The sequence below is a fragment of the Hemitrygon akajei genome, chromosome 1, assembly GCF_048418815.1.
Source record: "Hemitrygon akajei chromosome 1, sHemAka1.3, whole genome shotgun sequence".
NCBI lineage: Eukaryota > Metazoa > Chordata > Chondrichthyes > Myliobatiformes > Dasyatidae > Hemitrygon > Hemitrygon akajei.
In genome coordinates, this window is record NC_133124.1 from 163,249,116 (window position 1) to 163,266,062 (window position 16,947).

General features: G+C 46.4%; 1 long non-coding RNA gene across 2 annotated transcripts in view; it reads right to left on the reverse strand.

Annotated features, from left to right (window-relative positions):
• Positions 1–664: 664 nt before the first annotated feature.
• The window catches only part of LOC140731935 (uncharacterized), a 70,422-nt gene continuing 54,139 nt past the window's right edge, over positions 665–16,947 (reverse strand). For both annotated transcript variants that reach the window (XR_012099944.1, XR_012099947.1), the window contains one exon: positions 665–1,272. This is a non-coding gene — a long non-coding RNA (uncharacterized lncRNA). The remainder of the gene's footprint in view (positions 1,273–16,947) is intronic.

Consider the following 16,947-nt stretch of genomic DNA (forward strand, 5'->3'; position numbering starts at 1 on the left):
GAGTGATACATGCAGCTTTCCAAAATTATAACGTTCACGTTATATATGTAACTTCTCTAAACTGTAGCATTCACAAATTGCTGATGTAGCTGTCAGAAATTCTAATATTCATGAAGAATATATATACTGTTTGGAAAATCGTAAACACAAGGGATTTGTAGAAATGTTAGTGGGATAGGTAGCAGGAGCAACGGCAAAGTCTCAGGAATGCAGGTCACTGGAGGAAAAACTGAAATTAACCGGTTCTGTTGCGAAGCGGGAAACAGAACACAGAACTGAACAACACTGGGACTGGTTTTGGCAAACTTATTAACCTGTGCCCACCAGATAGACACGATCAAAATTTTCAAAACTTTAAAATTGTTTAACATCATTTCCAGTACACAATTGTAAAGGAGAACAAAATAATTGTTACTCTGGATCCGATGCAGCACAGAAAAACAAACAAAAAATGAACACAATAATACTAAAAAAGCACACACAATACATATAAATGCATAAACAGCTTATAGACTTAGACTGAATGTGACATTAGGCTGTACATAATGTGACTGAAGGCAATAATAAAATAGTGGTGGCATTAGTGGACGTGCTGAAATAATTATCATTGCCCATCACAAAATGATATAACTACAGTAACTGGGCCCAGAACACTCGGACACTTCTGACTCAAGCATTTTATTAATTTTACTTGTAGACAAGGAGTACAACCTAGCCCCTGTCAGTGTTCTGAACTCTGAATATTCAAATTGACTTATTAGTTCTGGATATTGATCATTATAAGTTGTATATGTGTGAATTCCTTATTCACAAGATCATTCGCCATTCACAATAGACGTGTTAAACCCAACCGAAACTTCAAATGGACAGCCGATGATATTTAAAAAGTCAGTGAGGACAACAGAGCCTTTGTTGTTGGAGATGCTTAACATCTTTCTGTTATATTGTCGCTAGTTTGGATTGAGCAGGGGAGACTCTGGAAGTGACACTTGTCTACAGCTGCCCCGGGCTATCATTCTCTTTATCCCTTTGTTTACTGCAACTTCCACGGGTGAAGATATTGATCAGCCTTACTTCTTGGGGAAAGTAACTGTTTTTGAGTCTGGTGGTCCTGGCATGGATTTGTGTAGCCTCCTCCCTGATGGGAGTGGGACAAGCAGTCCGTGAGCATGGTGGGTCAGACCCTTCATGATGTTATTGGCCCTTTTCCAGCATCTTGAAGGTGGGTAGGCCGGATGCAGTGATTCAGCATTTAGGATGCCCTCTGTGCATCTGTAGAAACAGAACCAGGTTTCATATCAACGGCATGTGGCATGCAATTTGTTAACTTTACAGTACAATGCAAAACAACTTATAGAAAAGAACTCAATTACACTAAGTGTATATATAGGCATTAAACAGTTAAGTTAAATAAATAGTAAAAGAACAAATAAAAAAGGTAGTTATGTAGTGTTTCTGGGTTCAATGTAAATTCACAAATCGGATGGCAGAGGGGAAGAAGCTGTTCCTGAATCACTGAGTGTGTGACTTCAGTCTTCTGGACCTCCTTCCTGACGGTAACAGTGAGAAGAGGGCATGTCCGGGTGGTGGGGGTCCTCGGTGGACACAAACCTTTTTCAGTCACCGCTGCTTGAAGATGTATTGGATATTACAAAGGCTGGTGTCCATGACCAACTTTACAACTCTCTGCAGCTCACTTCCATCCTGTGCAATGGCACTCCAGCCCACCCCCCTCCAGACCAGATGGTGATGCGACCAGTCTGAATGCTCTCCACGGAACGTCCGTAGACATTTGCGAGTGCTTTAGGTGACAGACCAAATCTCCTTAAACTCCGAATGAAATACAGACACTGTCTTGCCTTCTGTACAGTTCCATCGATATGTTGGCACCCGGTTATCCCTCAGATAATATCACTCAGGAACCTGAAATTGCTCACTCTCTCCACTTCTGATCTCACTGAGAATCCCTCGACCGTGTTCCCTCGTCTTATCCTTTCAAATCCGCTCTTTCATCTTGCTGACGTGGATTGCAAGATTGTTACTCCGGCACCACTCAACTAACTCCTATATCTCACTCCTGTACGCCCTCTCGTCACCACCTGAGATTTTGTCAACAATGGTTGGATCATCAGCAAATTTATAGATGGTATCTGAGCTGTGCCTAGCCTCACATCATGGGTGTAGAGAGAGTAGAGCAGTGGGCTAAGCACACATCCCTGTGGTGCATCAGCATTGGAAATAGTATCTCCACCTCACTGATAATCAATCTGAACAGACTGTAGTCTTCCCGTTCGGAAGACGAGGATCCAGTTGCAGAGGGAGGTACGGAGGCCCAGGTTCTGTAGCTTTTCAGTCAGGACTGTAGAGATGATGGTGTTAGACACTGAGCTATAGTCAATAAACAACACCCTGGCTTAGATACTGTATTGTCCAGGTGATCCACAGCCGTGTGGAGAGCCAATAAGGCCATGTCTGCCGTAGACCTATTGTGGCAAGAGGCATATTGCAGTGGGTCCAGATCCTGGCTGATGCAGGAGTTGATTCCAGTCATAACCAACCTGTCCAAGCACATCGTCACCGTAGATGTAAATGCTACTGAATGATAGTCACTGAGGCATCTCACACTGCTCTTCTTGGGCACTGGTAGAATGGTTGCCCTTTTGAAGCAGACATGAGTGTAAATGAGCAAGGCGGGGGCACACCAGAAGCCAGTTTCCGTACCATGCATTGATACAACTTTTAGGATGCCCTGTACTGCACATCTCTGGAATAAAGTACGTGTAAATATGCAAGACTATTCTTCAAGGAGAGTTTGAGATTTGGTAAAGTCACTAAATGCTCTAGCAATGAAGAACAATCTGACTGGTTACATCAGCACCTGGTATGGAAGCTCCAATGCATGGGATCGCAAGAGGCTGCAGAGGGTCGTAGACTCAGTCAGATCCATCACGGACACAACCCTCCCCACTGTCACGGACACAACACTCCCCCCACCGTGACGGACACAACCCTCCCCTCCGTCACCGACACAACCCCCCCCTACCATCACAGACACAACCCTCCCCACCGTCACCGACACAACCCTCCCCCACCGTCACAGACACAACCCTCCCCCCCCGTGACGGACACAACCCTCCCCACCGTCACGGACACAACCCTTCCCACTGTCACGGACATAACCCTCCCCACTGTCACCGACACAACCCTCCCCACTGTCACGGACACAACCCTCCCCCCCCGTGACGGACACAACCCTCCCCCACCATCACCGACACAACCCTCCCCACCGTCACGGACACAACCCCCCCCACTGTCACGGACACAACCCTCCCCCCCCGTGACGGACACAACCCCCCCCATCATCACCGACACAACCCCCCCCACCATCACCAACACAACCCTTCCCTCCATCACGGACACAACCCTCCCCATCATCACCGACACAACCCTTCCCTCCATCACCAACACAACCCTCCCCATCATCACCGACACAACCCTCCCCAACATCACCGACACAACCCTCCCCACCGTCACCGACACAACCCTCCCCATCATCACCGACACAACCCTCCCCACCATCACCAACACAACACTCCCTCCATTACCGACACAACCCTCCCCACCATCACCGACACAACCCTCCCCACTATCACGGACACAACCCTCCCCACCGTCACCGACACAACCCTCCCTCCATCACCGACACAACCCTCCCCACCATCACCGATACAACCCTCCCCACTATCACGGACACAACCCTCCCCACCGTCACCGACACAACCCTCCCTCCATCACCGACACAACCCTCCCTCCATCACCGACACAACCCTCCCCACTATCATTGATACAACCCTCCCCACTATCATGGACACAACCCTCCCCACCATCACCGACACAACCCTCCCTCCATCACCGACACAACCCTCCCTCCATCACCGACACAAATCTCCCCACCATCACCGACACAACCCTCCCTCCATCACCGACACAACCCTCCCCACCATCACCGACACAACCCTCCCTCCATCACCGACACAACCCTCCCCACCGTCACCGACACAACCCTCCCTCCATCACCGACACAACCCTCCCCACCATCACCGATACAACCCTCCCCACTATCATGGACACAACCCTCCCCACCGTCACCAACACAACCCTCCCTCCATCACCGACACAACCCTCCTTCCATCACCGACACAACCCTCCCCACTATCATTGATACAACCCTCCCCACTATCATGGACACAACCCTCCCCACCATCACCGACACAACCCTCCCTCCATCACCGACACAACCCTCCCTCCATCACCGACACAAATCTCCCCACCATCACCGACACAACCCTCCCTCCATCACCGACACAACCCTCCCCACCATCACCGACACAACCCTCCCTCCATCACTGACACAACCCTCCCCACCGTCACCGACACAACCCTCCCTCCATCACCGACACAAATCTCCCCACCATCACCGACACAACCCTCCCTCCATCACCGACACAAATCTCCCCACCATCACCGACACAACCCTCCCTCCATCACCGACACAACCCTCCCCACCGTCACCGACACAACCCTCCCTCCATCACTGACACAACCCTCCCTCCATCACTGACACAACCCTCCCTCCATCACAGACACAACCCTCCCCACCGTCACGGAGACAACCCTCCCTCCATCATGGACACAACCCTCCCCACCATCACCAACACAACCCTCCCCACCATCACTGACACAACCCCCCCTCCATCACGGACACAACCCTCCCCACCGACATGGACACAACCCTCCCCTCCATCATGGACACAATACTCCCCACCATACAGACACAACCCTCCCTCCATCACCGACACAACCCTCCCCACCGTCACCGACACAACCCTCCCTCCATCACGGACACAACCCTCCCTCCATCACAGACACAACCCTCCCCACCGTCACGGAGACAACCCTCCCTCCATCATGGACACAACCCTCCCCACCATCACCAACACAACCCTCCCCACCATCACCGACACAACCCCCCCTCCATCACGGACACAACCCTCCCCACCGACATGGACACAACCCTCCCCTCCATCATGGACACAATACTCCCCACCATACAGACACAACCCTCCCTCCATCACCGACACAACCCTCCCCACCATCACCGACACAACCCTCCCTCCATCACTGACACAATACTCCCCACCATACAGACACAACCCTCCCCTCCATCATTGACATAACCTTCCCACCATTCAAGAAGGCAGCTTCCATTCTCACTCACCATTCAGGACATTCCGTCTTCTCATTACTGGCATCTGGAAGCTCATATACAACTTCTGAGGACAGCCTCTGCCCCTCTGACATCAGATTTCTGAACGGTCCATGAACACGGCCTTCATCAACTGTGGGATTAAGTTTAAGAGCACAAGGTAATGTTGAAGCTATACAGGACCCTGGACAGACCCCACTTGGAGTACTGTGCTCAGTTCTGGTCAGCTCACTACAGGAAGGATGTGGAAAGTATAGAAAGGGTGCAGAGGAGATTTACAAGGATGTTGCCTGGATTAGGGAGCATGCCTTATAAGAATAGGTTGAGTGAACTTGGCCTTTTCTCCTTGGAGTGATGGAGGATGAGAGGTGACCTGATAGAAGTGTATAAGATGATGAGAGGCAATAATCAAGTGGATCGTCAGATTCTTTTTCCCAAGGCTGAAATAACTATCATGAGAGGCCACAGTTTCAAGGGGCTTGAAAGTAGGTACAGAGGAGATGTCAGTTTTTTTACACAGACAGTGGTGAGTTCGTGGAATGGGCTGCTGGCAATGGTGGTGGAGACGGATACGATAGGGTCTTTTAAGAGACTTTTGGTAGGTACTTGGAGCTCAGAAAAATAGAGGGCTATGGGTAACCCTAGTAATTACTAAGGTAGGGACATGTTCGACACAACTTTGTGGGCCAAAGTGCCTGTATTGTGTTGTAGGTTGTCTATGTTTTTATCTAAAAGATAGTATCAAATTAAAAGTTAATGTGTACAAAGTCACAAAGCGTAGTGGGAGACTGGAGAATTGGGAAAACCTTAAAAAGAAACAGAGAACAACTGAACAAGAAAGAAGGAAAGGGAAGATAGAGTATGAAAGTAAATTAGCACAAAATATAAAAACAGATAGCAAAAGCTTTTATAAAGATAGAAAGCGGAAGAGGGTGGCTAAAGTCAACATAGTTCCTTGGAGGTCAAGAAGGGAAATTGATATTGGGTGATAAGGAAATGACTGAGGCATTGAACGACTATCTTTTGTCGGTCTTCACGGTGGAGGACACGTTTAATATGCCAAAGAAAGATGTTATGGATGAAATGGGAGGTGAGGACCTCGATAAAATCACTGTCACTAAAGAGATAGTGATGAGCAGGGTAGAGGGCCTGAAGGTAGATAATTCCCTGGTCCTGATGGGATGTATCCCAGTGTGCCGAAGGAATTGGCGGAGGTTATAGTAGACGCGTGGGTAATCATTTATCAAAATTCTCTGGACTCTGGGCAGGTCCCAGCAGATCGGAAGACAGCAAACGTCAGACCACTTATTAAAAAAGGATATAGGCTAAAGATGGGCAACTATAGGCCAGTTATCTTAACATCTGTAGTTGGGAAAATGCTTGAAGCTGTCATTAAAAAAGAAATAGCGGAACATTTAGAAAGGGGTGGTTGCAATAGAGAGACGCAGCATGGATTCAGAAAGGGCAGGTCCTGTTTGACAAACTTACTGGAGTTCTTTGAGGACATAATGAGCGCAGTGGATAGAGGGGAACAGGTGGAGGTCGTATACTTGAATTTCCAGAAGGTGTTCGATAAGCTGTCACACAAGAGACTTGTATATAAGATACGGATGCATGGAGTCAGAGGAAGTGTATTGGCATGGATAGTGGATTGGTTAACCAATGGAAGGCAGTCAGTTGGTATAAATGGGTGTTTCTCTGGTTGGCAGTCTGTGGTGAGTGGGGTGCCGTAGTGGTTGGTGCTGTTTACCATTTACATCGATGATTTGGAAGAGGGGACTGAGTGTAGCGAAGCAAAATTTGCTGATGACACTAAACTGAGTGGAAAAGCAAATTGTACAGAGGATGTAGAGAGTCTACAGAGGGATATAGATAGGTTAAGTGAGTGGGCCAAGGTCTGGCACCTGGAGTACAACGTTGGTAAATGCGAGATCATGCACTTTGGAAGGAATAAAAGAAGAGCAGGTTATTACTTAAATGGTGGAAGATTGCAGCATGCTGTTGTGCAGAGGGACTTGGGAGTGCTTGTGCATGAATCACAAAGGGTTGTCTTGCAGGTACAACAGGTTATTAAGAAGGCAAATGGAATGTTGGCCTTTATTGCTAGAGGGATTGAATTTAAGAGCAGGGAGGTTATGCTGCAACTATACACGGTACTGGTGAGGCTGCACCTGGGGTACTGTGTGCAGTTCTGGTCTCCATACTAGAGGAAGGATATACTGGCTTTTGAGGCAGTGCAGAGGAGGTTCACCAGGTTGATTCCGGGGATGAAGGGGTTAACCTATGAGGAGCGAGTGAGTCACCTGGGACTATACTCTCTGGAGTTCAGAAGAATGAGGGGGGGATCTTATAGAAACATATAAAATTTTGAAAGGGATAGATAAGATAGAAGTAGGAAAGTTGTTTCCATTGGTAGGTGAGACTAGAACTAGGGGACATTGCCTCAAGATTCAGGGGAGAAGATTTAGGACGGAGATGAGGAGAAACTGTTTTTCTCAGAGAGTGGTGAATCTGTGGGATTCTCTGCCCAGGGAAGCAGTTAAGGTTTCTTCACTAAATATATTTAAGCAACAGTAAAATAGGTTTTTCTTTAGTAAAGGAATTAAGGGTTATTGGAGGAAACGCAGGTAGATGGAGCTGTTTAGGGACAGATCAGTCATGATCTGATTGAATGGCGAAGCAGGCTCGATGGGCCAGATGGACTACTCCTGCTCCTATTTCTTATGTTCTTTATGTTTATGTTCTTTATTGTCACCTTTCTGTCAATGTAAACCAGTTGGCATTCGACACCGATCTCCCTCATTAACAAGGCATTTTCACCCAAAGAACTGCAGCTCACTGCAAGCAGTTTGTTGGTTATTTTTCTGCATCATCCTCCATAAGAGACTGTTGTACCTGAAAATCCCAGGAGATCAACATATTCTGAGATACTCAAACCACCCCATCTGGCACCAACAATCACTCCACAGTCAAAGTCACTTTGATCACATTTCCTCCCCTTTCTAATGATTGGTCTGAACAGCAACTGAACCTCTTGACCGTGCCTGCATGCTTTGCTGTATTGAGTTGCTGCCACATGATTGGCTGATTAAATATTTGCATAAATGAGCAGACTTACAGGTGTACCGAACACAAGGTCCCTGAGTGTATTTGAGGCAGAGGTTGATAGGTTCAAGATAAGTAAGGGGTTAAGAGTTACCTCAAAGACAGTGTGACACAGGAGCAGAATTAGGACATTCAGACGATCAAGTCTACTCTGTCATTCCATCATGGTGGATTTACTATCCTTCTCAACTCCGTTCTTCTGCCTTCTCCCACAACTTCTGATGCCCATACTAATTGACAGACAGACAGACGGACATACTTTATTGATCCCGAGGGAAATTGTGTTTCATTACAGCCGCACCAAGAATAGTGAAGAAATATAGCAATATAAAACCATAAATAATTAAATTATAATAAGTTAATCATGCCAAGTGGAAATAAGTCCAGGACCAGCCTATTGGCTCAGGGTGTCTGACACTCCGAGGGAGGAGTTGTAAAGTTTGATGGCCACAGGTAGGAATGACTTCCTATGACGCTCAGTGTTACATCTTGGTGGAATGAGTCTCTGGCTGAATGTACTCCTGTGCCTAACCAGTACATTATAGAGTGGATGGGAGTCATTGTCCAAGATGGCATGCAACTTGGACAGCATCCTCTTTTCAGACACCACCATCAGAGAGTCCAGTTCCACCCCCACAACATCACTGGCCTTACGAATGAATTTGTTGATTCTGTTGGTGTCTGCTACCCTCAGCCTGCTGGCCCAGCACACAACAGCAAACATGATAGCACTGGCCACCACAGACTCATAGAACATCCTCAGCATTGTCCGGCAGATGTTAAAGGATCTCAGTCTCCTCAGGAAATAGAGACGGCTCTGACCCTTCTTGTAGACAGCCTCAGTGTTCTTTGACCAGTCCAGTTTATTGTTGATTCGTATCCCCAGGTACTTGTAATCCTCCACCATGTCCACACTGACCCCTTGGATGGAAACAGGGGTCACCGGTGCCTTAGCCCTCCTCAGGTCCACCACCAGCTCCTTTCACATTAAGCTGCAGATGATTCTGCTCGCACCATGTGACAAAGTTTCCCACCGTAGCCCTGTACTCAGCCTCATCTCCCTTGCTGATGCATCCAACTATGGCAGAGTCATCAGAAAACTTCTGAAGATGGCAAGACTCTGGGCAGTAGTTGAAGTCCAAGGTGTAGATGGTGAAGATAAAGGGAGACAGGACAGTCCCCTGTGGAGCCCCAGTGCTGCTGACCACTCTGTCTGACACACAGTGTTGCAAGCGCATGTACTGTGGTCTGCCAGTCAGGTAATCAATAATCCATGACACCAGGGAAGCATCCACCTGCATCACCGTCAGCTTCTCACCCAGCAGAGCAGGGCGGATGGTGTTAAACACACTGGAGAAGTAAAAAAAAATGACCCTCACAGTGCTCGCCGGCTTGTCCAGGTGGGCGTAGACACGGTTCAGCAGGTAGACGATGGCATCCTCAACTCCTAGTCGGGGCTGATAGACGAACTGGAGGGGGTCTAAGTGTGGCCTAACCATAGGCCGGAGCTGCTCTAGAACAAGTCTCTCCAGGGTCTTCATGATGTGGGAGGTCAATGCCACCGGTCTGTAGTCATTGCAGCCACTGGGGTGCGGCGTCTTCGGTACAGGAACGAGAATCAACAACCTATCAGACTCCCTTTAAGTATACCCAATGACTTTGCCTCCACAGCCATCTCAGCAATTCATCGCCTTCTTGCTAAAGATTCTGAGGTTGTGCCTTCTGGTCCTAGACGTCCACACCATCGGTAACATCCTCTCCACATCCACTCTATCTCAGCTATTCAATATTCAATAGGTTTCAATGGGATCTCCCCTCATTCTTCTAAACTCCAGCGAGTACAGGCCCAGAGCCATCAAACGCTCCTCATACATTAATCCTTTCATTCACAGAACCTCCTCTGGGCCCTGTCAGATGCCAGCACAACTTTTCTTAGATAAGAGGCCCAAAACTGCCCATAGTACTCTGTGCAGTCTGACCAATGCCTTTTAAAGGCTCACCATTGCTGTATTCTTGTCCTCTCAAAATGAGTGCTAACATTATATTTGCCTTCCTTACCACTGACTCAAATTCCAAGCTAACCTTTAGGGCAGGGTGTCCCAACCTGGGGTCCACAGACACCTCGGTTAATCGTAGGGGTGGGGATCCCCTGCTTTTGAGAATCCTGCACAAGGACTCCCAAGTCCCTTTGCACGTCTTTCTCCATTTAGAAAACAGACCGTACCTTTGTTCCTTCTACCAAAGTGCATGTCCATACGCTTCCCAAGATTGTATTCTCTCTGCCACTTCTTTGAGGAAAGAGAAGCAGAATAAAGGGTGTAAAGGTAGTAAGGTAGAAGGGCTAAAGTGTGTGTACTTCAATGCAAGAAGCATCAGGAACAAAGGTGATGAACTGAGAGCTTGGATATATACATGGAATTATGATGTAGTGGCCATTACGGAGACTCGGCTGGCACCAGGGCAGGAATGGATTCTCAATATTCCTGGATTTCAGTGCTTTAAAAGGGATAGAAAGGGGGGGGGGAAGGGGAGGAAGGGTGGCATTACTGGTCAGGGATACTATTACAGCTGCAGAAAGGGTGGGTAATGTAGCAGGATCCTTTTTTGAGTCAGTATGGGTGGAAGTCAGGAACAGGAAGGGAGCAGTTACTCTACTGGGAGTATTTTGTAGGCCCCCTGGTGGCAGCAGAGATACCGAGGAGCAGATTGGGAGGCAGAATTTGGAAAGGTGCAAAAATAACAGGGTTGTTATCATGGGTGACTTTAACTTCCCTAGTATTGATTGGCACTTGATTAGTTCCAAGGGTTTAGATGGGGCAGAATTTGTTAAGTGTGGCCAGGATGGATTCCTGTCACAGTATGTTGACAGACCGACTAGGGGGAATGCCATACTAGATCTAGTATTAGGTAACGAACCGGGTCAGGTCACAGATCTGTCAGTGGGTGAGCATCTGGGGGACAGTGATCACCGCTCCCTGGCATTTAGCATTATCATGGAAAGGGATAGAATCAGAGAGGACAGGAAAATTTTTAATTGGGGAATGTCAAATTATGAGACTATGAGGCTAGAACTTGCGGGTGTGAATTGGGATGATGTTTTTGCAGGGAAATGTACTATGGACATGTGGACGATGTTGAAGGATCTCTTGCAGGATGTCAGGGATAAATTTGTCCCGGTGAGGAAGATACAGAATGGTAGGGTGAAGGAACCATGGGTGACAAGGGAGATGGAAAATCTAGTCAGGTGGAAGAAGGCAGCATACATGAGGTTTAGGAAGCAAGGATCAGATGAGTCTATTGAGGAATATAGGGTAGCAAGAAAGGAGCTTAAGAAGGGGCTGAGAAGAGCAAGAAAGGGGGCATGAGAAGGCCTTGGTGAGGAGGGTAAAGGAAAACCCCAAGGCATTCTTCAATTATGTGAAGAACAAAAGGATGACAGGAGTGAAGGTAGGATCGATTAGAGATAAAGGTGGGAAGATGTGCCTGGAGGATGTGGAAGTGAGTGATGTCCTCAATGAATTCTTCTCGTCGGTATTCACCAACGAGAGGGAACTTGATGACGGTGAGGACAATATGAGTGAGGTTGATGTTCCGGAGCATGTTGATATTAAGGGAGAGGAGGTGTTGGAGTTGTTAAAATACATTAGGACGGATAAGTCCCCGGGGCCTGACGGAATATTCCCCAGGCTGCTCCACGAGGCGAGGGAGGAGATTGCTGAACCTCTGGCTAAGAACGTTATGTTCTCATTGTCCACGGGAATGGTACCGGAGGATTGGAGGGAGGTGAATGTTGACCCCTTGTTCAAAAAAGGTAGTAGGGATAGTCCGGGTAATTATAGACCAGTGAGCCTTACGCCTCTGGTGGGAAAGGTGTTGGAAGAGATTCTTAGAGATAGGATCTATGGGCATTTAGAGAATCATGGTCTGATTAGGGACAGTCAGCATGGCTTTGTGAAGGGCAGATCGTGCCTAACAAGCCTGATAAGAGTTCTTTGAGGAGGTGACCAGGCATATAGATGAGGGTATTGTAGTGTATGTGATCTACATGGATTTTAGTAAGGCATTTGACAAGGTTCCACACGGTAGGCTTATTCAGAAAGTCAGAAGGCATGGGATCCAGAGAAGTTTGGCTGGGTGGATTCAGAATTAGCTTGCCTGCAGAAGGCAGAGGGCCGTGGTGGAGGGAGTACTTTCAGATTGGAGGGTTGTGACTAGTGGTGTCCCACAAGGATCTGTTCTGGGACCTCTACTTTTTGTGATTTTTATTAACGATCTGGATGTGGGGGTAGAAGAGTGGGTTGGCAAGTTTGCAGATGACACAAAGGTTGGTGGTGTTGTAGATAGTGTAGAGGATTGTCAAAGATTGCAGAGTGACATTGATAGGATGCAGAAGTGGGCTGAGAAGTGGCAGATGGAGTTCAAACCAGAGAAGTGTGAGATGGTACACTTTGGAAGGACAAACTCCAAGGCAGAGTACAAAAGTCAATGGCAGGATACTTGGTAGTGTGGATGAGCAGAGGGATCTGGGGGTACATGTCCACAGATCCCTGAAAGTTGCCTCACAGGTAGATAGGGTAGTTAAGAAAGCTTATGGGGTGTTAGCTGTCATAAGTCGAGAGATAGAGTTTAAGAGATGCGATATAATGATGCAGCTCTATAAAACTCTAGTTAGGCAACATTTGGAGTACTGTGTCCAGTTCTGGTCGCCTCACTATAGGAAGGATGTGGAAGCATTGGAAGGGTACATAGGAGATTTACCAGGATTCTGCCTGGTTTAGAGAGTATGGATTATGATCAGAGATTAAGGGAGCTAGGGCTTTACTCTTTGGAGAGAAGGAGGATGAGAGGAGACATGATAGAGGTGTACAAGATATTAAGAGGAATAGACAGAGTGGACAGCCAGTGCCTCTTCCCCAGGGCACCACTGCTCAGTACGTGGACATGGCTTTAAGGTAAGGGGAGGGAAGTTCAAGGGGGATATTAGAGGAAGGTTTTCCACTCAGAGAGTGGTTGGTGCATGAAATGCACTGCCTGAGTCAGTGGTGGAGGCAAATACACAAGTGAAGTTTAAGAGACTGAGAGACAGGTATATGGAGGAATTTAAGGTGGGGTGTTATATGGGAGGCAGGGTTTGAGGGTTGGCACAACATTGTGGGCCAAAGGGCCTGTACTATGTTGTACTATTCTTTGTTTCTATGTTCTTTGCCCATTCTCCTAATTTGTTATTCTGCAGACTCCCAGCTTCCTCAACACTACTCGCCCCTCAACCTATCTTTGTATCGTCCTTAAACTTGGCCAGAAAACTATCAATTCTGCCACGCAAATCATTGGCCTATACTGTGAAAAGAAGTGGTCCCAACGCCGGCCCCTGTGGAACACCACTAGTCCCTGGCAGCCAACCAGACAATGCTCCCCTTCAATCCCACTCTTCGCCTCCTGCCAGTCAACCAATCTTCTGTCCATGTTAGTACCATTCCTGTAATAAACTCCATCTGCCTCTCTCTGAACAACTTCTCATGCGATCTGTATCCATGACAACCTTCCTTTCTCCACAACACCGCCAACTTGTGTTAGTCACAAACCTACCAATCATACCTCCAACATTCACAACTCAGGTTTTAACACTTTACACATGAGGTACCCTGTAGTAAACCACAGGCCAATGTTCAAATTAAACTTTAATATCAAAGTGCATATATTTATTTGGAGTATTGTGTACAGTTCTGGTCACTGAATTATAGGAAAGATGTCAACAAAATAGAGAGAGTACAGAGAAGATTTACTGGAATGTTACCTGGGTTTCAGCACCTAAGTTACAGGGAAAGGTTGAACAAGTTAGGTCTTTATTCTTTGGAGTGTAGAAGGTTGAGGGGGAACTTGATTGAGGTATTTAAAATTATGAGGGGGATAGATAGAGTTGACATGGATAGGCTTTTTCCATTGAGAGTAGGGGAGATTCAAACAAGAGGACATGAGTTGAGAGTTAAGGGGCAAAAGTTTAGGGGTAACACGAGGTGGAATTTCATTACTCACAGAGTGGTAGCTGTGTGGAACGAGCTTCCAATAGAAGTGGTAGAGGCAGGTTCGGTTTTGTCATTAAAAAAAAATTGGATAGGTATATGGACTGGAAAGGAATGGAGGGTGTGGGGCTGAGTGCAGGTCGGTGGGACTAGGTGAGAGTAAGCGTTCAGCACGGACTAGAGGGGCTGAGATGGCCTGTTTCCGTGCTGTAATTGTTACATGGTTATATATGTCACTATATACAACCTTGAGATTCACTTTCTTGTGGTCACACGCTCTAAATAACCATAACAGAATGAATGAAAATCCACCCACTGGGGCTGTCAGCCTGAGTGCAGAAGACAACAAATTGTGCAAATACAAAATGAAGAATTTATAATAATAAATAAATAAGCAATAAATATCAAGAACATGAAATGAAGGGTCCTTGAAAATGACTCCATAGGTTGTAGGAACATTTCACTGATGGGGCAAGTAAAATTATCACATTTCTTTCAACAACCTGATGGCTGAGGGGTAATAACTGTTCCTGAACCTTGGGTGTGAGTCTTAAGGCTTATGTACCTACTTCCTGATGGCAGCACCAAGAGGAGAGCATGTCCTGGGTGGTGGGGGGTCCCTGATGATGGATGCTGCTTTCCTGCCACAGCATTTCATTTAGGAGTGCACAGTAGTTGGGGCTGCTCACCAGTGATAGACCGGGCCATATCCACTACTTTTTGTAGCATTTTCCATTTTCCATTCGAGGGCATTGGTGTTTCCATACCAGGCTGTGATGCAGCCGGTCAATATACTCTCCACCACACATCTATAGAAGTCTGTCACGCTGAATCTCTGCAAACTCATAAGGAAGTAGTGGTGCTGCCATGCTTTCTTCATAATTGCATTTATTTGTTAACCCAGGACAGGTCGTTTGAAATAATAAAACCTCGGAATTTAAAGTTGCTGACCCTCTCCACCTCTGACCTTCCGATGAGGACTGGCTCATGACCCTCTGGTTTCCTTCCTACAAGGTCAATAACACCGGACAACAAAGAATTTGCTTCCTGAATACTTCTGGTGTACTTTATGGATTTTGGGCTGCTGATCAAGCAAAATCACCATGAGATTTCCCTACCACTCACCATTTTTAAAAAATCACTTATATTTGCTATTTCAATTCATTATTCAAATCAATTAAAATGTTGCCCACAATGTAAAGTGAAAAGTTCTCCATCGTGTCCAGGTATGTTGGAATGCTAGAGTAGACTTGATGGGCCAAATGGCCTAATTCTGGTCATATATTTTATGGTCAATGTCAGGAAAGCCAAGAGCTGATTACAGACTATAGGAGGAAACCGGAGGTACATGAGCCAGTCCTCACTTGGCCATCAGAGGCAGAGGGAGTCAGTTCGGTAAAAATTCCTTGGCATTATCATATCAGGGGATCTGTTCTGGGACCGGCATGTAAGCGTCATCACAAAGGCTCAACTTCACCTCTACTTTCTTACTTGTGTAGATTCACTTGTCACCAAAAACTGACAAACTTCTTTCCAATATTTTTATTAATATTATATAAATTGCATGAATACAAATACAAAATTCATAAGGATACAAGTAATACGAATTACATTACATTTAAATCACAGTAATATGACCACTGTATCCCATATTCCAGATCAATCATGTAGAAAAAAAGATTGAATTATGAAATGAAATAAAATAATATAATAATTTTAAAAAATCTACCCCCACTACCAAAATGAGCCAGTTGGTGAAAAAAAAGAGAAAAAAAATTACCATCTAATAATATATTAATAATGGCTCAGACCCATACTTTAATAACAGTTCAATGATTATGAAAATAACTCAGTAAGGGTCCCCAGAACATTAGAAAATCATGTTTAGAATCAGAAATCGAACAACGAATCTTCTCTAGATCAAGGCACAACATAGTTTCAGATATCCGTTGAATATGAGTGGGAGGGGCAGCCTCCTTCCACTTGAGCAGGGTCGCCCTCCTGGCCATAAGAGACATAAAGGACAATACCCACAAATTAGGTGGCTTCAGGTTTGTAATACTATCCTCAACAATATCAAACATGGCAGTCAAGGGATTGGGCTTAAAATTAACATTGAAAAGTACGGAAAAAGTTTGAAATACACCTTTCCAAAATTTTTCAAGGCTTGGATGTCACCAAAAACTGAGAAAGTTCTAACGATGTGGAGTGGAGAACATTCCAGCTGGTTGCATCGCAGTCTGGTGTGGAAACACCAATGCCCAAGGACGGAAAATGCTGAAGAAAGTGGTGGATACAGTCCAGTCCATCACAGGCATTCCCAGGAATGGGCACATTTACAAGGAACACTGCCACAAGGAAACAGCGTCCATCATCAAAGACCCTCACGTTCCTGCCAACACCCTCATCTCACTGATACAATCAGGCAGAAGGGTCAGAAGCCTTTGGTCCCACACCACCAGCTTCAGGAACAGGTATTACCTTTCAACTATCAGACTCCTGTACCGGCGTGGATAACTTCAGCCTGAACTGATTCTACCACCTACAGGCTCACGT